Source organism: Heteronotia binoei, chromosome 2 (assembly GCF_032191835.1).
Source record: "Heteronotia binoei isolate CCM8104 ecotype False Entrance Well chromosome 2, APGP_CSIRO_Hbin_v1, whole genome shotgun sequence".
Taxonomy (NCBI): domain Eukaryota; kingdom Metazoa; phylum Chordata; class Lepidosauria; order Squamata; family Gekkonidae; genus Heteronotia; species Heteronotia binoei.
The window spans coordinates 24,478,421-24,502,332 of record NC_083224.1 but is presented as its reverse complement, the minus strand read 5'-3'; the positions used below and the strand labels follow the sequence as shown (position 1 = coordinate 24,502,332).

Here is a 23,912-nt window from a genome sequence, read left to right as displayed (position 1 = left end):
AGTCTCTTGGTTTCCACTTTCGGCGGAGCTTAGCATGCACGCTCCCCATATGTGGCTACAGGGGAACTACAACTGACCTGCCGTTTCTCATTTACTTCAGCGACAATGAAATGTGTCTTTTCTCTGGCACAGAGGGGAGCAAGAACCTAGAGAGTCGCACAAAGATCAGATGACACTATCTCAATGCTCCATTTTATCAAAGGGGTCTCCATCCTGCTCTCCATGTGGGGATATATCCCTGGTGGAAGATACCGATCCTCCCAATTCCCTCTGTGTTTGTGAATGCTTACCTAGAAAACCAGGAGATCTGCAGACTTTCAGAAACTTCACAGGTATTGCGGGCAGCCAGAGAACACAACCGCATCCCTCCGACTTCAAGCAGATCAGTTAGAGATAAGACTCCTATAGCTGTTTCCCACCCTTTGCCCAGACAAGAAAGAGATGTGTGAACAACCTGCTCAGATCAGCGAGAACTTGCTCAATGTGTCCCATGATTTCTTTTCTTTTTTTCCCCCTGGTTTGTGTGTTGCCGAGAACAAAGCGTTTTCAGCCTTTTGAAAAAAATGTGACCTTCCCAGAACTTCAAAAGTCGGTTCAGCGTACCACAATGCAGTCGCTAAGGTTGAAAGAGCAGCCTAGCGGAAGAGCGACCCACAGAGGGAAGCAGATTCCCTGTTCGCCAGCTAACTTGCAAGCTTGCCTTAAAACAGCATTCAAATGAAAGGAGAAAAGGTTTACCAGAATCCAGTTTCCCATACCTGGTTGTCCTAATTTGCGTACTATGCAACTTGTTTTGCTAATTAAGCAGATCAAGCCTATTTCACGTTGCATTGTCTACCGGATGTTTTGCATCTGCTCCTGGCTATGACTACAAAAAGTTGGGGAAGGACAAGAGGAAGTGTTTTACTTCACTGTGCCAGAGTTTGCTCGCATTTTTCCTCAGACAACCAAACAGGTGTGTTTGTAATTGGCCAGAGCAGTCTTTTTCAGTGTGGCACTCAGTATTGTGATTCCTGGCATCCAGGGCTTTTTTTGTAGCAGGAGCTCCTTTGCATATTTGGCCACACACCCCTGATGTAGCCAATCCTCCGAGAGCTTACAGGGCTCTTAGTACAGGGCCCACTGTAAGCTCCATCACGGGGGTGTGGTCCAATATGCAAAGGAGTTCCTGCTATAAAAAGAGCCCTGCTGGCATGTTTTCTTCTTGGGTCTTGGGGACAAAATTCCACAGATCTTGAATGGAACAGGAAAAATTCTGGAGATTTTTTGGGGGAAGAGTGGGATTTGGGGAAAGAAGGGACTGCAACTGAGTATAATTCCATAGAGTCTACCTTCCAATGCAGCCATTTTCTCCAGCGGAACTGATCTCTGTCCCCAGGAAATCAGTCGTAAACCCAGGACATCTTCAGCCACCACATGGAGGTTGGCAAAATGGCAGCCCTGCTAAGTGCTGATTTGATCCTGGGTGCATGTGCTGCATCCTCGGCTTAGTTATAGACATAGACTTTTGCATGTGTCTGGACACCTCTCCCTGCAGTCATGCCAGGACCAGTCTCTCTCCTTCGCTCCACTTCCTTGGAGCTGGAGGTACTTCACAAGAATCCAGAGGAATCACCTTTGCCCAGGAGGACACCACTTGACTTGGAAACTCACAACATTCTGTGGAATCTCCCAGCAGCACAGGAATTCTTTCTTGAGGGGGCAGTTAGGAGGTAGTTTAGCACAGTGGAGCCTACTTCTGACAAAACCTGCTAAGCAGATTGGGCTGTGCAAAGGAATGGAGAAGCCAGTCTTGTTTAGTTTTGACTGAGCGGCCCGTGTATCTCTATTCCAGCTCACAAACAAACACTTCATATTAACTTTTCTTGTGGAGTACTTTGGAGGTTTGGATTGTTTGAAAATGTCACCTTCACAGGGCTTTTTTTTTTGTAGCAGGAACTCCTTTGCATGTTAGGCCACACACCCCTGATGTAGTCAACCTTCCTGGTGCTTCCTGTAAGCCCTGTATGAAGAGCCCTGTAAGCTCTTGGAGGATTGGCTACATCAGGAGTGTGTGGCCTAATATGCAAAGGAGTTCCTGCTACAAAAAAAGCCATGCACCATTTTTTTTAAAAAAAGGTTTCCTCAGCTGCTTACAGATGGGCAGTTAAAGCTACCCCAGGGACAGCAGGCAGGCGGATCTAAAAAGCGTGTCTGCACAAGCACATCTGCCTGCTGTTCCCATCCTGCCCCGGAGCCATTCCTGATGTACTAGGAGCCAGCTCAAAAAGGCACTATTTTGAAAGTGGCGTCTTTTCACTGGGGCACCTCCCCAGCTGTCCAGATGGCTGGGAAATGCCCAGAGAGTGCCCAGGAAACTGTGGATGGGGTATGTGAGTGCTTTAGATGCTCCCCGGAGGACCCACAGCCCATCCCTCTTCCACGGGCCATCGGGACACTCCCAGGTGCTCCTTTTCCAGCCGGCTCAGTTCCAGGGCAGCTTGATGCCACCTTGAGCCAACCATGTGGCCACAGCCCTCTTTTAGCATAGTCTCAGCCTCTCCCAACAACCCTTTAGAAATGCTAATGACTTTCGTGGTCAGACAATGATGATCAATTCACCTCCAGCTAGAAGCTGACAGTGGTTGAGGGGGTGGGGAATGAAAACAGTTTTTATCTACAAAAGGGTTTTTTTCCCGCTCTGTCTCTTCTACCAGAGCAGACATGGCATGATCAATCTTCTGGCTGAGCTGGACAAATTGGAGAGGGGGCATTGCCTGGCGAGAGCCCTCTCATAGCTGTGGGCCTGTCACCCAGTGTTTTGTGATTGGACCTGCCCCTGTGGCAGTCATTTTATGATTGACTTCATCCCTATGTATGGTGTCCAGGTCTCTCCCATAGCAGGAGACTTCCAGCCCTGCAGCCTGGGACCCTACCACTGCGTAGTAGCAATGCTGCAGCTTCCCTTCAAGTGACATCATCATGATGGTGTGATGCTCTGAGATGCTATAAAATTATGTTAAAACTATCAAGCAACGGGGGAATCCTATAACGTTGCATCGATGGGATGTTGTCGCTTCTGGGGTCACACTGGAAGGGCTGCTGTGATGCTTATTTGCATGTTCCCACCCCCCTAAACTCCTACTGGTTTTTGGCTGGCCATTTTATGATGATGCAAACTACTCTCTCTCAGGGCTTTTTTTGTGCAGGAATGTAGTTCCGACTGGTTTGGCATCTGGGGGTGTGGCTTAATATGCAAATGAGTTCCTGCTGGGCTTTTTCGACTTCAAAAGGCCCTCTCTTGTCATTCCAAAAGTGTCATCAAGGATGGGAACCCCTGTATTAGGTGAACTGATCTCTGTCACCTGGAGATCAATTGTAATCCCAGGAGATCCCAGCCACCGCCTGAAGATTGACAACTCTATCATGACCTAGTGGAAAGGTCTGGTCAAGAATAATCCAGTGTATCATCTGCCTAGGCTCAGGGGTGATACTTTACATTGGACCAACATACACTGCAATCACACCCATTAAACAATGCACTTTCAATACACTTTCAATGCACTTTCCAACTGGGTTTTGCCAGTTCACACAGTAAAATCCCGATGGGAAGTGTACTGAAAGTGGATTGAAAGTGCATTGTTTAGTGTGTGTGATCGCGGCCGAAGAGGGATGCCTGGTGAGGAATTCTGTGCAAATCTAAAGCCTGCTTACATATGGTGAGTTAAAGATTACTTATCTGCCTTATTTTATTTTGTTCTTCTCTCTAATGGGGATTTTGACAACCTCAGTCAGTTTAATTTAACTTTAAAAATACATTCTCCAGGTTGGGAGCAGCGCTGTTTTTCTAACCTCGACAAGAAAAGCCTTTAACTTGCTTTCCTCTCTCATCAACAGCTGAAAAACAAAGAAAATTGGGGGTTTTTAAAAAAAAAAAACTTTCAAAAGCTAACCATCTACACCTCATTTAGCAAAACCTGAAATATTAGCTGAGCACGTTTAATGTAACATTAAAGACAAGACAAAGGGGGACAAAGGGAGGGGAAGGAATTTGTCTGTGTTTGTGTTCATGTGTGTGTCTCCTTACACAAGGACATCCAGATAATGAGCTTTCCTTTATTCAACTGCTCCTGCCAAAAAGCGGGATAGATTTTTCAAGACAGGGATTCATGCTGGGTTTGACTTCCCCTTGCTGGGTAACCCACAGGCAATCACAATGCAAAGAACCACACAGGAAATTGGACCCTGTCCCCCTCAGAAACAAAGCTTGAAATTACACTGCCCATCTTTTCTGTAGATAACTTCACCTGATCTGCTCATACAGCCCCATGTTCTACCGGCTTGTCAAACCAGGTGACTTTTCTGCTGGGGGGGAGCGGAAAGAAAATGTCTCTGATTAAAAACGGCCTTCAGTGGTGATGAAGATTGTCTCTCTTCACACACACACACACACACACACACACACACTCAGAGAAAAACACAAAGATTTCCCCACCTAGGAAGGATTTTGACTGCCATGGCTGTAAATAAGAGGAGATCGATAATTGTTAGTTCATCAAGAGGAGGAGGAAGAGGAGAAGGAGATTAGATGTATACTTCACCCTTCACTCAAAGCCTAATGCAGCTTACAATCACCTCCCCTTCCTCTCCCCACAACAGACACTCTGTGAGGTAGGTGGGGTTGAGAGAGCTCTGAGAGAACTGCTCTGAGAGAACTGTGGCTGGCCCAAGGTCACCCAGTTGGCTGCATGTTGAGGAGGGGGGAATCAAACCCAGTCCCCCAGATTAGAGCCTGCTGCTCTTAACCGCCGCACCAAATTTTCAGCATAGCATCTAGTGCCTCTCCCCCAAACTACTCTCCAAGTTTCAAAAGGATTGGACCAGGGGGTCCAATTCTATGAACCCCAAAATAAGGTACCCCTATCCTTCATTATTTCCAATTGAGGGAAGGCATTTAAAAGGTGTGCAATCCCTTTAAATGTGATGGCCAGAACTCCCTTTGGAGTTCAATTATGCTTGTCACACCCTTGCACCTGGCTCCACCCCCAAAGTCTCCTGGCTCCACCTCCAAAGCCCCCAGATATTTCTTGAATTGGATTTGGCAACCCTAGGCCTAATATGCAAAGAAGTTCCTACTACAAAAAAGAAACCTGGTTCTCAGAATAAGCCCTTCCGCCATCCGAGCTCATGCGCTGGGAGGCGCGTTTGATGTACAATTCTAATTTTGTTTTTCAGCTCTGCGAAAAGCGATTTCCGTAGTGGCACCAGATCCTTATATCCCTCGCAAGCCTTGTAAATGGAGCAGGGGAAGGGAAAGAGGCCTTGCTTCCCTGTTCGGTAGGGGCCGAGCTGACTCTCAGAATGTCAGCACGAGAAACCCTCTGGCAGGTGGCTTTCTGAAATGTTATTACGAACCCTGCAAGGATTCTAGATATGAATTTGAAATAGAGACATTCTCAATTATTGGTTGTCTGACGCATGACATAACGACAAGAGGACAGCTTGTTCCCCTTAGTTAAAGATGCCTGGAGAATAAAAAAAGGTACATTATTGAAAATATCCTCAGATGCTGCCTGATTTATCTGCATTATATACTCTAGTGGATTCCCTTGTAAGAAGAGGCAACAAGCATCCCAAGTTTCCAAGCCACCAGGAAGAGCGTGTCTAAACTCTCAGAGATACAATGAAATCATCTGCAATAAATGGGGAAGCACAGGTGCTCCACAAATAGGAGAAAAGGTGGCCAGCTCATAAATCAACAGTTGGCGCAGAGTTCAGGAACATAATGAATATAAGAGAAGCCATGTTGGGTTAGGCCAGTGACCATCCTATCCAGCACTCTGGCACACGGTGGCCAAAACCCAGGTGCCATCAGGAGTTCCACCAGTGGGTCCAGAACTTCAGAAACCCTCCCACTGTTGCCAGAACTTCAAAAGCCATCCCACTGTTGCCCCCCCAAGCACCAAAAATATAGAGCATCACTGCCCCAAACATAGCGTTCCACCTACCTTGTGGCTAATCGCATATACGTTTATCCATATGTGTCGTGAGCCCTGACAAGGAGGAGCTGGAAGGGTTTACAGACCTGGAAGAGTTGCCAGCCAGTTCCTCAGCTGAACAAACAGCAGCTGACCCATCAATCACTCTCCAGGCACCAATGTCAGCTGTTGACGATCAATCTCCTCCAAGCTCTCCTCCTCCCATTTCAAGAGTTCAAAACAGGCTCCGGAAAGAACTTTCAGAGCGAAGACATGAGGCATGCCGATGCTTCAGGTCTCTCAGCCCTGAGTTCTAGCAGAGTCACTGCCACCCAAGGAGCAGGCTGATTGAGACTCCCATATAGCTCCCACCCAGGACCTGGTAACCTTGTGGAAGCAACAAGTCTATTCTCCGGCTTGCATCCACGCTCCTTCCTGATTCCTGACCTGCTTGATTTCCTTGGCACCCTGACCTTTTGGCTTTTGGACATTGACTTCTGATTCCGGTTTGTGATTCTGCATTGGTGACTTGGCTCCTACTTGACTTCCTGGACTTTGACCTTGGACTGGCTTTGGACGCCTCCCTGCAGCCTGAGAACGTGACAGATTGCTTCCACCCACACACTCTGTCCACAAGATGGATGAGGAGGCAAGCGGAGGCTCTGGCAGCTAGCAGCCTTGCTCACTCAGGTACAGCACCTCACTCAAATGGTGGCTTACTGCAACAGCAGCAAGCCACTGTTGCTGTCCCACCCAAGTGCCCGGTGCTTCCCCCAGAGAAGTTCACTGGGAAGGTGGAGGAGTTTCCTGCATTCCTATCATAGTGCAAACTGTATGTTGAATTACATGCCAGAGACTTCCTCAATGACAAGACCAAGGTATGCTTCATTGTCAGCCTCTTAAAGGGGCAGGCAGCTAAATGGGCTATCCCCTTGCTTCTAGCCCCATCACCCCTGCTGACTGACTACCAGGGCTTTCTGGATCATATGGCGGTAGCATTTGCTAACCCCCAGCAAGCAGCCACCACCAATTAGAAGATCCGGACCCTGAAGCAGGGTGGGGACTCGGTTTCCAAGTACTCCACCGAGTTCAAGCTTCTGGCCCAAGACCTGGCCTGGAATGAGGCTGTCCTCATGGACCAGCATACGGAGGGGCTGGCTGACGAAGTCCTTGATGAGCAGGCATGAGTAGACCAGCCACACTGCAAGGCCTAATCACACTGTGTCTCCGCATCGATGGCCGTCTGGAAAGCCACCGCCAAGCATACCCAGCCCAGTACTATGCCACCGCCGCCAGTAAAAGACCAGCCCCAAGTCTGAGTGGACCACCCGATTTGGGGCACCTGGCCGGGTCCCCTGAACCCTATGTTACCGGCCAAAGCCCGTTCCTCGTACCGGTCACACTCGGCTTGCCGGACGGGTGCTGGCTGTTCATCTACACCATGGTCAATTCCGGGGCCGCCCGCTGCTTCATCAACGTGGCCTTTGTGAAGCAACACCAGATCCTGGTGCAGGACAAAGACACCCCAACCCTGGCCAAAGCCATCGACGGGCGCCTCTTCTGCTCCAGTCCGGTGACCCAGGAGACCCACCCGATCATGCTCCAGATCCAACACCATCATGAGCAAGTACAATTCGATGTTGCTCGCATGACCCACTTTCCCCTTATTCTGGAGCTCTCCTGGCTTGTAAAGTACAACCCCCTCGTGGACTGGGCACAGGGAAAGCTGAGCTTCAAGGACCCTTATCCTCACCAGGCCCGGTTGGCCACCCTGGCTGCCGCCGCCCCAGCTGCTGTTCCTCTACTTCCCCCGGCCTACACAGACTTTGCCGATGTCTTTGAGGAAAAGGGGGCCGACCAGCTCCCCCCCCCCCCACCGGCCTAATGACTGCGCCATCAATTTGGTACCGGGGCACCCCTGCCACACTGCAAGACCTTGTCCAAACTGGAGCTAGCAGCCCTGTGGGACTTCCTTGCCAAAAACCTGGAACAGGGTTTCATCCAGCCATCCACGTCCCCACTGTCCGCCCCTGTTCTCTTTGTCAAGAAGAAAGGCTGCGAGCTCCGGCCCTGCAATGACTACTGGGCCCTGAACAAAATCACCATCTGAGACCACTACCCTTTGCCACTGATCCCAGAACTACTGGATCGCCTTAAGGGGGCCCAGGTCTATATCAAACTGGACCTCTGGGGTGCGTACAACTTGGTGCGTATCCGCACAGGAGACGAATGGAAGATGGCTATCAGGACCCACTATGGCCAGTACGAGTATCTCATGATGCCCTTCGGCCTGACCAACTCCCCCACTGTCTTCCAAAGGCTGATGAACAACATCTTCTGTGACCTGCTCGACCGCTTTGTGATCATTTATTTAGATGACATTTTAATTTATTCCCAAAGCCCCGCCCAGCACGCAGAGCATGTCCACCAGGTCCTGCAACGCCTGCGCGAGCATGGTCTCTATGCCAAGCTAGAGAAGTGTGCCTTCGACTTAACAGCAGTCAAGTTCCTTGGCCACATTGTCTCACCCCATGGGACTCGGATGGACCTGAACATAGTCAAGGCGGTCCTGACCTGGCAGATGCCGCAGGACCGCAAGGACGTACAGCGGTTCCTTGACTTTTCCAATTATTACCGCAAGTTCATCCCTGCCTATGCCGACGTAACTACGCCTCTGACCCAGCTTCTCCGGCCCAAAGAGCCATTTCACTGGACTTCAGAGGCAGACCATGCCTTCACCACCCTGAAAACCTGCATCACTACCAAGCTGCTCCTGCGTTACCCAGACCCTCAGCTTCCATTCACAGTAGAGACCGACGCCTCCAGCGTGGCCCTCAGCGCAGTGCTATCCCAGCTGGAGGACCCCTCCCAGCCGCTACAACCCTGAGCATACTACTCGCAGCAGCTGACGCCCACAAAGAGCAAACCACACCATCTGGGAATGGGAACTCCTAGCCATCAAGACCGCCTTTGAGGTTTGAAGGAATCAACTTGAAGGGGCCTGCCACCCCGTCCAGGTCCTGACTGACCACCGGAACCTGGAGCATCTACAGACTGCTTGACGCCTCACCCAGTGTCAGATCCGGTGGTCCCCCTTCTTTTCCAGGTTTGATTTCCGGATCACCTACATCCTGCAGAACCAGAACCAGAAAGCAGACACCCTCTCCCAAAAACCGGAGAACGCTGTGCCTCTAACGGAGGAGACCCCAACTGGGCTTATCCTTGCACCCTCATTCTTCGCTGGCACCACGACTCGCCTGACCTTGGCTACAGACATCCAGGCCAGCCAGGCCCAAGATCCCTGGGTTCAGCAACATCTCCTGGAAGTGCAAGATGGCCCGGCCGGGGACCTCTCAACCCGCCAAGGTCTCCTTGTCGGTTAAGGAATCTATCTTAACCCAGGTTGGCAGCTCTGTAATGACAGCTGGTGATCTAGCCGGCATGCTAGGTCACAGTGACCTTATCAACAGGCTGGTTTGAGCCGGCTGAAGACAAGTGAAGGAACCTGCTGAGTCAGCATGAGAGTGGACTGCCAGGATTGGCTGACTGAACTATAAGTGGACTGTGTCTGTAATGCACAGGTCTCTCTTTGAGAGTGGACTTGCTGGCAAAGCATTTTGTTCCTGTGATCAATATATTGAACTGCACTAGTGAGCACGAGTTGTATATACTGTAAATACACTACTTTGGCACTAGCTGCAGGTGTCTGGCTGATTTCTTTGCAGGAGCTCAGTGTCGGGCTCATCACACAGCTCTCTCTGCTAGCACCCGCACCGACACTCCTCCTGCACCATGGGCGCCTATACGTGCCTCCAGGGCCCCTCCAGGCCAACGTGCTCCACCTGACCCACGACTCCCCTCCTGCAGGGCACTTCGGCCAACACAAGACCCTGCACCTGCTCATGAGGGAGTTCTGGTGGCCTCACATCCGTGCCGATGTGGCCCGCTATGTCGGTTCCTGTGAGGTCTGCCAGCGGGCCAAGGATGTACCAGCCAAGCCCCCAGGGCTTTTGCATCCCCTACCCGCACCTGTAGGACCCTGGGACACCATCTTCCAGGACTTTTATCACCGAGCTCCCCAGGTCCAAGGGGCACACTTGCATCCTGGTGATGGTGGACCTCTTCACCAAGACAGCTCACTTTGTTCCATGTCCCAAGCCCACCCACAGCTCCTGAAACAGCCCAGCTCTACCTCCAGCATGTCTTTCGCCTGCACGGGCTCCCAGCACACTTGATCTCAGATCGAGGCCCCCTGTTCACCTCCCGATTCTGGCAAGCCCTGCACTCCAGCTTAGGCACCCAGGTACATTTGTCATCAGCATACCACCCCAAACAGATGGGCAGACAAAACGCACCAACGCCACACTGGAACAATACCTACGTTGTTACACCAGCTACCAGCAGGATGACTGAGCTGCCTTGCTACCCCTGGCCAAGTTTGCCTACAACAAAGCTGTACATGTGTCCGTGCAACAGACCCCATTTGCTGCCACCTATGGGTAGCACCCTCACTTCTTCCCCACAGACCTACCCCCCCCCCCCACAGCAGTCCCTGCTGCTGATGCACACCTGCAGGAACTTTGGGCTCTCCAGGACTTGCTCAGAGAGCAGCTCCAACAGGCTAAAGAGGCCTGCAAGACAGCCACTGACCGAAAGCAACAGTTGGGGCCCCCACTGAAGCTCGGGGATCACGTCTGGCTCTTCACCCGTTACCTGCGTCAGCCTGGCTGGTCTCTCAAGCTGAACCCTCACTTTGCGGGGCCTTACCTGATCACGGACCAAATCAACCCCATTGCTTTCCTGCTACAGCTGCCTGCCACACTCCGCATCCACCCGGTCTTCCACCGGTCCCTCCTTGTTCCTGCTACACCACTGGATCCCATCCAACCGCCCCCTCCAGTACCGCCTTCTTTTGTCCTGGTTGATGACGAGGAGGAATACAAGGTCCACCAGCTCCTGGACTCCAGAATCCACCCCGGAAACCTCCAGTACCTTGTGGACTAGGGAGGCTATGGCCCTGAGGACCGTTCATGGGAACCCGCAGACAACTTTCAAGCCCTGACCTCATGCAACAGTTCCACACGGCCTACCCTGACCAGCCTGGCCTGTCTGTGGGGGGGGGTCCTGCGGTGGGGGGAACAGTGTCATGAGCCCTGATGAGGAGGAGCTGGAAGGGTTAACAGACCTGGAATAGTTGTCAGCCAGTTCCTCAGCTGAACAAACAGCAGCTGGTTTATCAATCACTCTCCAGGCACCAGTTGACGATCAATTTCCTCCGAGCTCTCCTCCTCCCATCTCAAGAGTTCAAAGCAGGCTCCGGAAAGAACTTTCAGAGCAAAGACACGAGGCATGCCGATGCTTCAGGTCTCTCAGCCCTGAGTTCTAGTAGAGCCACTGCCACCCAGGGAGCAGGCTGATTGAGATTCCCATATAGCTCCCACCCAGGACCTGGTAACCTTGTGGAAGCAACAAGTCTATTCTCTGGCTTGCATCCACGCTCCTTCCTGATCCTGACCTGCTTGATTTCCTTGGCACCCTGATCTTTTGGCTTTTGGACATTGACTTCTGATTCCGGTTTGTGATTCTGCATTGGTGACTTGGCTCCTACTTGACTTCCTGGACTTTGACCTTGGACTGGCTTTGGACTCCTGCCTGCCTGCACCCTGAGAATGTGACAATGTTTGTCCAGTTCCTTTACAAAGCTGTTTATGCTTGTAGCTGCCACCACTTCCTGCAGCAGTGACTTCCACGTGTTAATTACACTTTGGATGATTAAGTACTTCCTTTATTCTGTTAAGCCTACTGTACATTAATTTCATTTGAGTGCCCTCCAGTTTTTGTATTTGAGAAAGAGAGGGAAAGTACTTTTCCCTTCTACCTGCTCTGTCCCTTCCATAATTTTGTAAACCTCTATCATGTCGCTCCTCAATTGTTGTTTCTCCAAGCTAAAGAACCATAACCTCTTTAAACCCTTTTCCATCCCCTTAAATGTTGTAGTTGCTCTTTTCTGCACCTTTTCCAATGCTATCTTTTGCGGGGTGTCCTGACTAGAACTGTACACAATAATCCAAATAAACCTCAGAATCGATTTTTACAGGGGCATTATGATATTGGCTGATATGTTCTCAGTCCCCTTCCTAATGATCCCCAGAATAGCATTTGCCCTTTTTATTGCAGTGACACACTGAGTCAACATCTTCAGTGAGTTATCTACCATGACTCCAAGATTGCTCTCCTGGTCATTTTCTGCCAGGTCAGACCCCATCGATGTGTATTTATAGTTATCTTTGGCTCTGATGTGCATTACTTTGCACTTGCTTAAGTTGACCCTCATATAGATGCCCCCTCACCCAGCCTCAACAGATTACTCTGGAGCACCTCATAGTCCTCCCTAGGACTCATGAATATGAGGGTCCAATACCATGAACAGCTTCATATGCAACCTTACATTGAGCCCAATAACTGATGGGCATCTAGCGGAGGGGCTGTAGATGGAAGTAATATCCAGTTTTTAATGCTCTGGGTTAGTTTCTGATGCTGAGTTTTTAAGAGTTTGTCATTTTCTCAAGATTTTTATGCTACATTATTATTATTTGATCAAGTCTTATACTTTGTAAGCTGCTTGGCAAGGTCTAGAGACCACAGCAGGAAGGTTGCAGGCCTAACGTAGCTGGGAAATTATAGATGTTTATATGCAAATGCTAGAAAGTGTCTGAGGTAAAATGGGGGAGCTGGAATGCTTAGTGCTGGTGTTCAGGCAGGCAGAAAGGGACTATGAGAAACATATTGCAAAAAAAAAAAAAAACACCCATGAAGAACAGCAATAAAATTTTCTTCCAATACATTAGAAGCAGAAAAGCAGCCAAAGAGGCAGTGGGGCCATTGGATGACTAAGGGGTGGAAAGGATTACTAAAGGAGGATAGGGAAGTAGAGCAAAGAAGCTGAATGCATTTTTTGCCTCTGTCTTCACTGTGGAAGATAGGAAGTATTTTCCTGCTCCAGAACTGCCAATTTCAGGAGGTGTGTCAAAAGAGTGAGGTAACAAGTCCTATGACCAATGGACAAATTAAAAACCATCACATCACCAGGCCCAGATGGCATACGGCTTGTGGATCTCCTGATAAAAATAATCCATCACTAAAATCTGCCTCCATTCCAAAAGACTGGATAATAGCTAATGTAACCCCATCTTTACATAGGATTCCAGTGGAGATCTGGGAAATTACAGGTCAGTCAGGCTAACATTGATACTGAACATTGGTAAGTTGGTGGAATCCATCATTAAAGACAGAGTTAGTAGGCACATCAACGAACAAAAGCTATGTAGAAAGAATCAACATGGATTCTGTAAGGGAAGATCTTGTCTCACTAACCTGTTAGAGTTCTTTGAGAGGGTGAACAAACATATGGACAAGGGTGACCCAACAGATGTTGTTTACCTTGACTGCCAAAAAGCTTTTCATAAAGTTCCTCATCAAGGGCTCCGAAGTAAACCCAGCAGTCATGGAATAAAATAAAAAGTTCTCTTGTAGATTAAAAACTGGTTAATTCAGGAAGCAGTGAGTGAGTATAAATGGGCAATTTTCACAGTAGAAGGCGGTAAGTAGTGGAGTACCATAGGGTTTGATACTGGATCCAATGCTTTTTAACTTGTTTGTTAACGATTTGGCATTGGGAGTAAGCAGTGAAGTGGCTAAGTTGGCAGATGACACTAAATTGTTCAGAGGGGTGAGAACATCTCTTCCCCTATGCTCCGCCATGACAGCTTTGCTCATCTGAGCCAGGTCTTCCACAGGTGCCAGCCTGCAAATGGGCAAAAGCAAAACCTACCCACAGACGTGCTTCATCCGTTGTGGTTCTCACCTTGTAGAACAGTCTTCCCAGTCTCCTGACTTTCAGCAAACCAGGGCACTTTTTTGAGCAATAAACGCACAGGAACACAGTTGAAACTGAGTTCCTGCTGGGCATTTTGTACAAAAAAAAGCCCTGTGCAAAAAATGGTAACACCAGGGGGTGTGGCCTAATATGCAAATGAGGGGAGGGACGGTGGCTCAGTTGTAGAGCATCTGCTTGGGAAGCAGAAGGTCCTAGGTTCAATCCCTGGCATCTCCAAAAAAAAAGGGTCCAGGCAAATAGGTGTGAAAAACCTCAGCTTGAGACCCTGGAGAGCCGCTGCCCGTCTGAGAAGACAATACTGACTTTGATGGACCGAGGGTCTGATTCAGTATAAGGCAGCTTCATATGTTCAATGAGTTCCTGCTTGGCTTTTTCTACAAAAAAAGCCCGCAGCAAACGATGCAAAACTGAATTATACAGGAGAGCTTTTCAACACAGGCAGTAAGAGCTGTACCATACTAAAAGACTCAAAAAGTGACTTGGATAATTTATTAGGGACTGTAGTCTATACTACTGTGATTAGATTGCTGAAACTAGGATTCTATTAGGGCTTTTTTTGTAGCAGCTCCTTTGCATATTAGGCCACACACCCCTGATGTAGCCAATCCTCCTGGAGCTTACAGGGGTCTTAGTACAGGGCCTACTGTAAGCTCTAGGAGGACTGGCTACATCAGGGGTGTGTGACCTAATATGCAAAGGAGTTCCTGCTACAAAAAAAAAGCCCTGGATTCTACTGTTGAATCATTGCATCATATGATGTGTCGGGTTCACACCTGTGCTCTGCTCCAGTTATGTTTTTGCGTTTCTGATTGGTCCTTCAAGAATCCCATTGTATTGTTGTATTGAATGGCCTATCTTGTTGATTATATCAGCTCACTCTAAGTAAGCCAACTTGAATCCAAGTGAGAAAGGCGGCCTATAAATAAAGAAATAAATAAAGTGAGCCTCATAAAGCTTCTCAGGGACAAAGCAGACTATAAAAACAGTTTTTTAAAGTTTAGGTTAAAGGCCAGAGTAAAGAAAAACAAAGAATGTTCTGGTCTGGTGCCAGGTAAGTCTCAAGGGGGAAAGCATTCCACATGCAAGGTACCACCCCCAAAAAGGCCCTGTCTTTGGCCGCCACTGGCCTCGCCTCTGCAGACAGAGGCACAAATAGCAGGGTTGGTGAAGAGGATCTCAGCTGGGGGAGGGGCTGGACAGTACAGGAGGCGGCAGTCCTTCTGCCTGAGGTAATGAATTGTTGTGGATGAGTGAAGGGCTTGAGTGCACTACAACCATCTGCCCAAAAATACTGTAGAGATCAAATGTATCAAAATAGTTCAGCCAATCCTCTAAACCAGCTTGGTATAGTGGTTAAGAGCAGCAGACTCTAACCAGGAGAACCAGGTTTGATTTCCCTCTCCTCCACATGCAGCCAGCTGAGTGACCTTGGGTCAGTCACTGTTCTCTTAGAGAAGAAGAAGAAGAAGATGATGATGATGATTATGATGATGATATTGGATTTATATCCCACCCTAAACTCTGAATCTCAGAGTGGTCACAATCTCCTTTTACCTCCCCCCCCCCTCCAGAACAGACACCTTGTGAGGTGGGTGGGGCTGAGAGAGCTCTTACAGCAGCTGCCCTTTCAAGGACAACTCCTGTAATAGCTATGGCTGACACAAGACCATTCCAGCAGATGCAAGTGGAGGAGTGGGGAATCAAAGCCAGTTCTCCCAAATAAGAGTCTGCGCACTTAACCACTACACCCAACTGGCTCTCTTAGCCACACCTATCTTACAGGGTACCTGTTGAGGGGAGAAGAAGAGAAGGTGATTGCAAGCCTTTAGGTAGTGAAGGGTGAGGTATAAAAACCTACTCTTCTTCTAAGCATAATGCTGCTCCCCGCTATTGCTGCCAGAGCAGTTTCCTTACAAGATTAAAAGAACTGCTTAGTGTTCTAGCAGGAATCACGCTATGAAATGTCCATCTTCTGTTCAATGCCTGAGATCCAACTGTTTGAGCAAACGCTATTTTGATAACTCAATTCAAGGCTGCTTTTTTTTTGTTGTTTTAAAGGGGGTTATTTTCCTTCTATGATATTTCACTTGCAGTAAGCTATTCTTTCTGCAGTGCCTTCTAGCCATGTTACTTTTTTCTCTCTCTGATCCATGACATATCTGCACAGTTCTGGCCTCTTGAGATGTGAGCTAATAAATAGCCGAGAGAGAGTAGTTAGTCTTTACCGGTCCGTTCAAATGTGACACCGCAAAGTTTTTATGAAGCCATATATTCATAGTGACTAACCTTTGTTCTCTGTGGAGCGCTTCTGACCCACTTCTTGATTGGGAGAAGGAAGTGGTTTGCCCACACAGACCTCCCTTTCTGTTTCTCATTCATTTCCAGGGCTTTTGGGGGGGGAGCATGAATGCTCTAACTGGTTATCAGCTACAGCCCAGGAAACCAATGCCATTAATCTCAAACAATCTTGAAAAGGTTCCATTTTCCCCTTGGGGAAACATCTAGGCTGGGGTGTCAACCATGTGGCCCAAGGGCTGAATCAGGTGCCCAGAGGGCTCCTATCGGGATCCCGAGCAACTGGCTGTCATCTGCTTCCTTCTCCCTCTCTCTTGCTTCCTTCTGCATCACAGCTTGTTTTGCAAGGCTTGCTCAAATGAGAGTCAGTTTGGTGTAGTGGTTAAGTGTGCGGACTCTTATCTGGGAGAACCGGGTTTGATTCCCCGCTCCTCCACTTGCACCTGCTGGCATGGCCTTGGGTTAGCCATAGCTCTGGCAGAGGTTTGTCCTGGAAAGGGCAGCTGCTGTGAGAGCCCTCTCAGCCCCACCTACCTCACAGGGTGTCTGTTGTGGGGGAGGAAGATAAAGGAGATTGTGAGCCGCTCTGAGATTCAGAGTGGAGGGTGGAATATAAATCCAATATCTTCTTCTTCAATTGCACAGGAGCTACAGAGCAAAGCCTCTATTTTCTTCATTGGCTGAGGCTCCCCCCTTGGGAAGGAAGGTGGGGAGGGAGAGCTTGCTTTGCCAGGCTCTCTCAATCGCACAGCAGAGCTGAGGCAAGCATCTCTTCCTTCTATTGGCTGGAGCTCCTCCCCCCTCCTGGTCCCCTGGGGAAGGAAGGAAAAAGCCAGAGCACCCTTGGCCCAGTTCCCTGGATCCCACGGGAGAGATATAAAGAAAGCACCTTTAAGACCAACAAATGCTAATGTTTTAAGCATTTTTTTATTTTATGTTCTTTTTTAAAAAAAAAACTTTAATTGTGTTTGTTTGTATCCTTTATCGTTTATATCTCTACTATGTGGCATTACATTTTACAACATGCATGGCCCAGTGCAACAAGGTCTCATTATCAGATCTGGCCCTCGTAACAAATGAATTCGACACCCCCAATGTAGGCCAACATTTTCAGAAGAGTCTCCCTTGCTAGGCAGGACTGAGTATGCTGAAGACTGCCCTACAATTATAAAAGGATTTTTTTTTCATGGATGCATCCTCAAAATGATGGCGGAATGGGTGTTCTTGCTCCCGTATCAGCAAACGCAAAAGAAAATGCAGTTTCAAAATGTGTAAATAAAGAACAACATTCGAGAGAAAACGTCGCTCCCGAAATATGTGCCTTAATGAATCCTCAGAAGAAAGTTTTCAGAGGAGCGCATATCCATCAAGCATGACCAAGGACTGGCAAAATATTTAAATAAGAATGCAACGGACCAGAGATCTGTGAAGCAGGCATCTTGGGTGTCAGGCTCCATGCACTCCTGTTAGATTTCCAATACATCTCGGTTCTTGCCTATTGAGAAATTGCTTCATTACAGGGACATGAATTAACCAGGCCTTTGATTCCAGAATTTTACCATTTTGCTCTTCCTCCAGCTGTGGCAATGCCTTTGTGTTTCTCTTGTACAGAATAGCTCTGCATTCAAGAAGCTTTTGCTAGATCAGAGGCTGAGGAAGAAGACTGCAGATTTATACCCCGCCCTTCTCTCTGAATCAGAGACTCAGAGCTGCTCACAGTCTCCTATATCTTCTCCCCCCCCCCACAACAGACACCCTGTGAGGTGGGTGGGACTGAGAGAGCTCTTCTTACAGCAGCTGCCCTTCCAAGGACAACCTCTGCCAGAGCTATGGCTGACCTAAGGCCATTTCAGCAGCTGCAAGTGGAGGGCTGGCGAATCAAACCCGGTTCTCCCAGATAAGAGTCTGCACATTGAACCACTACACCAAACTGGCTCTCCAGGAAGAGGAGGGCAGCTGCCTTTGGATGCATTGTTGGCCGGACTGGTCAGAAACTCTGTAGCCAAGGGTTCCTATACAGCACCTAGAAGTAAGGCTTTATGTAGGTAAGGCAATGCACAGCAGAGTGGGATGGATCCCACAGACTGTGCGCACAATGCGGGGGAATGTCTTAAGCTTCGTTTTCCCCTAGCAGACCCCCTTTGAACACTGTAAACCTGTTGCAAAAGCTTTGGAGGACCTTCAGAGATAAAATGCTTTCTATGTAGGTAAGGCTTATGTAGGTAAGGCAATGCACAGCAGAGTGGGATGGATCCCACAGACTGTGCGCACAATGCGGGGGAATGTCTTAAGCTTCGTTTTCCCCTAGCAGACCCCCTTTGAACACTGTAAACCTGTTGCAAAAGCTTTGGAGGACCTTCAGAGATAAAATGCTTTCTATTGCAGGAGGACGCAGTGAGCATAAGAACATAAGAAGAGCCCTGCTGGATCAGAGCAATAGTCCATGGTGACTGAGGGAAACGTCTACATTCAGAGGCATGAAGCCTCTGAAACCCAGAGCCAAGAGGCAACATCAGGGGAAAGTAGGCTTCCCAAATCCCCCGCCTGGGCGGGGGACCCCCGATTTAGAGCCTCCTCCCCCTGCTGGCCAAAAATTCAGAAAGCGGGGGGAATGGCAGCCCTTCCCACCCAGCCCCAATCCCAGCAGCTTCTCCTCTCCCGTTCCCACCGATGCCCAATGCTTCTCCTCCCTTCCCTTCCCTTCTCACCTCGATTGCAGCAGCTTCTCTTTGACCCTCCCCTTTCCACCCAGCTCTATCGCAGCAGCTGGAGCTTTCCCAAAGGACCATGTGCCTTTGCACTTCCGGAGGTGGTGAAAGGCTTCAACTTTCTGTGTCTGTGTCTGTTGCTGAAATAAGCTGGCTGGTGAGTAGAGAGGCCAATCCCCTACATCAGATTTGCGAGAAGGGGTGTGTGTGTGTGTGTGTGGAGAGGGAAACGTCTTCATTATTCCCCATGGAAATCGTTTCTCATAGGGTTTAATGGGGAATTGATCTGGAGGTTTCGGGGGCTCTGGGGGAGCTATTTTTTGAGGTAGAGGCACCAAATTTTCAGTATCTAGTGCCTCTCCCCAAAGTACCCCCCAAGTTTCAAAATGATTGGACAAGGGGGTCCTATTCTATGAGCCCCAAAAGAAGGTGCCCCTATCCTTCATTATTTCCTATGGAAGGAAGACATTTTAAAAAGTGTGCTGTCCCTTTATATGTGATGGCCAGAACTCCCTTGGAGTTCAGTTATGTTTGTCACACCCTTGTTCCTGGCTCTGCCCCAATGTCTCCTGGCTCCACCCCCAAAGTCCCCAGATATTTCTTGAATTGGACTTGGCAACCCTAGGGGAAAGCCTCAGCCTCTATGACCTGTTGGCCCTCCAGAGGAACTGGTTGGCCACTGTGTGAGGCAGGATGCTGGACTAGATGGACTATTGGTCTGATCCACCAGGGCTTTTCCATTGTTCTTAAGAAGGCCTCAGCCTCTCTACCCTATTTGGTGTAGTGGTTAAGTGTGCGGACTCTTATCTGGGAGAAACAGGTTTGATTCCCCACTCCTCCACTTGCACCTGCTAGCATGGCCTTGGGTCAGCCATAGCTCTGGCAGAGGTTGTCCTTGAAAGGGCAGCTGCTGTGAGAGCCCTCTCCAGCCCCACCCACCTCACAGGGTGTCTGTTGTGGTGAAGGAAGGTAAAGGAGATTGTGAATCGCTCTGAGACTCTTCAGAGTGGAGGGCGGAATATAAATCCAATATCTTCTTCTGTTGTTGGCCTTCTGGAGGAACTGGTTGGCCACTGTGTGAGACAGGATGCTGGACTAGATAGACTTTATGTTCTTAGCGTCATCCAAGGAGTGCTTCAGTAAAGGTTATTATCAAGACACTGCAGTTCAATCTGTTATGCCACTTAAAGCTAGTTCCAGTCCATTGTGCTTCTAGGGTACAACTGAACAGTCATTAAATGACTGTTCATCTGACAGCAATGAAGATCCTGTGAATTTAGGGGAAGGTGTTTGTGAGTTCCCTGCAATGTGCAGGCAGTTGAACTAGATGACCCTGGAGGTCCCTTCCAACTCTTTGATTCTATGATTCTTTGCAATGGACATCTTCATGGGTGTGGGATCATGACTTCATGATCTGCTTTGCGCTCAGAAGGTCCCAGGTTCAATTCCCAGCATCTCCATTCCTTCCAGCGTTGTTTTTTATCCTTAGTAAGAACTTGGGGTAGTCTGCTGGTGTGCTAAAGACCACTCTTTAGCAGAGTTTGAGAGCAAGTTTTGTGTGGTGGTTGTGCACACACTCTTATCTGGGAGAACTGGGTTTGATTCCCCCACTCCTCCACTTGCAGCTGCTGGAATGCCCTTGGGTCAGCCATAGCTCTCACACAGCTGTCCTTGAAAGGGCAGGTTCTGGGAGAGCTCTCTCAGCCCCACCTACCTCACAAGGTGTTTGTTGTGGGAAAGTAAAGTAAAGGAGATCGTAAACCACTCTGAGATTTGGAGTGTAGGGCAGGGTATAAATCCAGTATCATCATCATCTCTGTCTCCTTGAATTGTTATTAATGGTGGGCTGTCTATTATCCCTCCCTGATGAAGACGTCGAGGGTGTATTGGAATGTCTTATCACCAGGCCTCAGATTCAGTGGGAGCTCACAGGAGCACAGCTCCTGAACCTTTCTGAGAGTTCCACCTTCTCCTTCTCCTGCTTGTAGAGAAATCACCAATGCTTGTAGAGAAAAAGTTAGGAAAGCTAAAGATTAGTATGAGCTTAGGCTGGCCAAATATGCTAAAAACAACAAAAAAGGGTTCTTATGTTCAAGGTAAGAAAAAGAGCAAGGACATGGTAGGCCCATTGCGAGGACAAGAAAGTGAAATTGTAACGGGTAATGAAGAGAGGGCAGAACTGCTCAATTCCTACTTTTCCTCAGTCTTCTCTTCTAAGGGGAACGGTGCTCAACATGGCAAAAATAGAACATATAAGGAGGGTATGAAGTTCCAACCTAGGATCAGCATAGGCGTAGTACATAAACACCTAGTTTCTTTAAATGAAACTAAGTCCTCAGGGCCAGATGAATTGCATCCAAGGGTTCTAAAAGAGCTTGCAGATGTAATTTCTGAGCCTCTGGCTATTATTTTTGAAAATTCTTGGAGAACAGGAGAGGTGCTGGAAGATTGGAGGTGGGTGAATGTTGTCCCTATCTTCAAGAAGGGGAAAAAAAGACAATCCAGGTAACTACTGACCCATCAGCTTGACGTCTATACCTGGAAAAGTTTTAGAATAAATCATCAAACAGTCGGTCCTGGAACATTTAGAAAGAATGGATGTGATTACTAAGAGCCAGCATGGTTTTCTCAAGAACAAGTCATGTCAGACTAACCTGATCTCTTTTTTTGAGAAAGTAACTACCTTGCTGGATCTGGGGAATGCTGTAGACATCGTTTATCTTGATTTCAGTAAGGCTTTTGTTAAGGTTCCACATACTCTCCTTGTTGACAAGTTGGTAAAATGTGGTTTGGATCCTGTTACCGTTAGGTGGATCTGTAACTGGTTGACAGATCGCACCCAAAGAGTGCTTGTGAATGGTTCCTCATCCTCTTGGAGAGGAGTGACAAGTGGAGTGCCTCAAGGATCTGTCTTGGGACCTGTTTTGTTCAACATCTTTATCAGTGATTTGGATGAAGGAATAGAGGGAATGCTTATTAAATTTGCAGATGATGGGTTGCAAACACAGAAGAAGACAGAAACAGGATACAGGATGACCTTGACAGGCTGGAAAACTGGGCTAAAACCAATAAAATGAATTTTAACAGGGATAAATGTAAAGTTTTGCATTTCGGTAGGAAAAATCCAATGCATGGTTATAGGATGGGGGAGACTTGTCTTAGCAGTAGTATGTGCTAAAAGGATCTAGGGGTCTTAGTGGATCATATGCTGAACATGAGTCAACAGTGTGATGTGGTGGCTAAAAAGGCAAATGCAATTTTGGGCTGTATCTACAGAAGTATAGTGTCCAGATCACATGATGTGATGGTATCGCTTTACTCTGCTCTGGTAAGACCTCATCTGGAGTATTGTGTTCAGTTTTGGGCACTACATTTTAAGAAGGATATAGACAAGCTGGAACGGGTCCAGAGGAGAGTGACAAAGATGGTGAGGGGTCTGGAGACCAAGTCCTATGAGGAAAGGTTGAAGGAGCTGGGGATGTTTAGCCTGGAGAGGAGGCGTCTGAGAGGTGATATGATCACCATCTTCAAGTACTTGAAGGGCTGTCATATAGAGGATGGTGTGGAATTGTTTTCTGTGGCCCTGGAAGATAGGACCAGAACCAATAAGTTGAAATTAAATAAAAATTAAATCAAAAGAAATTAAATCATCGATTTGAAGGGAGCTTTTGATTCAATAGATAGAGCCCAACTATGGATTAAGCTAGGTTACCTGGGAATGGACCCTTGTCTGCTGTTTCTCTTGAGGAAACTTCATTCTAATACTTTTTGCCAAGTGAAATTTTCTTCTAGGGGTGACTTGACTAGCAAAATCCCAGTGTTAAAGGGGGTTAAACAAGGTTGCGTGCTGGCCCCGCATCTTTTAAATTTATTTTTAACTGACCTGGCACAATTTTTGAACCCTATTAATGGTCATCCGCCTAAACTAGCAGGCCGAGCAGTCTCATTACTTCATGCCGATGATACTACCATCCTCTCTTGCAGAAGTGTGGGCCTGCAAAGGTATTTGAATGCCTTCTATGACTACTGTAATTGTAATTCACTCTCTATCAATTATGCCAAATCTAAAGTAGTTGTCTTTTCAAATTGCTGGTGCCCACAGAGATGGTTTATTGGCAACTCAACAATTGAGCAAACAAAAAATTGTATATACTTGGGGATCACTTTTAATCACAAGTTAAGCTGGGTTTCACATTGTAACAACACCGTCAACTTGGCTAAATGTTCGGCTGCTCAAATTAAACAGTTTTTCTTTGCAAGGAGCAACCAATTAGTTCCAGCAGCAATTAAGGTGTTCAAAGCCAAAACGCTAGCCCAAATTTTCTATGGTATCCCTATATGGATCTCAGCATTTACCACGGAAGTGGAGGGCATTCAAGCCTCATTCTTTAGACAAATTCTTGGTATGCCAAAATGTGTGTCCTACTTTGCTCTCTGCTCTGAAGTGGGTCAGTCTTTGGTGAAGACAAAAGCCTGGATTGCAGTTTTTAAATTCTGGCTTAAAATTCACTTTAGAACAGATCCTAACAGCCTTCTTGATTGAATGAAAAGAAACCCATATATTTCATTCTGGACAGCAGTGCTTATGTCCAAACTTAATCAGTTGGGGATAGAGGTTGATGATTTTTTTTACTTCTGATGAGTCATATATCTTCAGATGTATTACATTGAGACTGTGGGAGTTGGAGGAAACGAAACTACGGCCAACAGACCCTGATATTTGCTCCCCAGCTTCCTTAGGTCTTTCTGCTTTCTGCGGCAAAATGCCCCATTATCTATCGGACTTAACCATTCCAAGTCATCGCAGGGCATTTATGCTGGCTAGACTAAATGTGTTTCCCTCCAAAGTTTTACAAGGGAGATATCATCAAGTCCCTTTAGGCGACAGACTCTGTTCCTGTGAAGCGAATATTCCTGACTCAATTCAGCATATATTGCTTGATTGTTCCTTTTATCATAATCTCCACAAAGATTTATTTTGTAAGCTTTCTTTATCCCCAGATTTGTCTATTCTGCCTCCCTGTTATTATTTATTGAATGATACTGAGGAGGAGG

The 23,912-nt window shown here is 47.8% G+C and overlaps 1 protein-coding gene across 1 annotated transcript in view; it reads left to right on the top strand.

Annotated features, from left to right (window-relative positions):
- The window catches only part of CDH4 (cadherin 4), a 1,291,203-nt gene that overhangs the window by 1,201,765 nt on the left and 65,526 nt on the right, over positions 1-23,912 (top strand). The gene's annotated exons all lie outside the window — the stretch shown is intronic.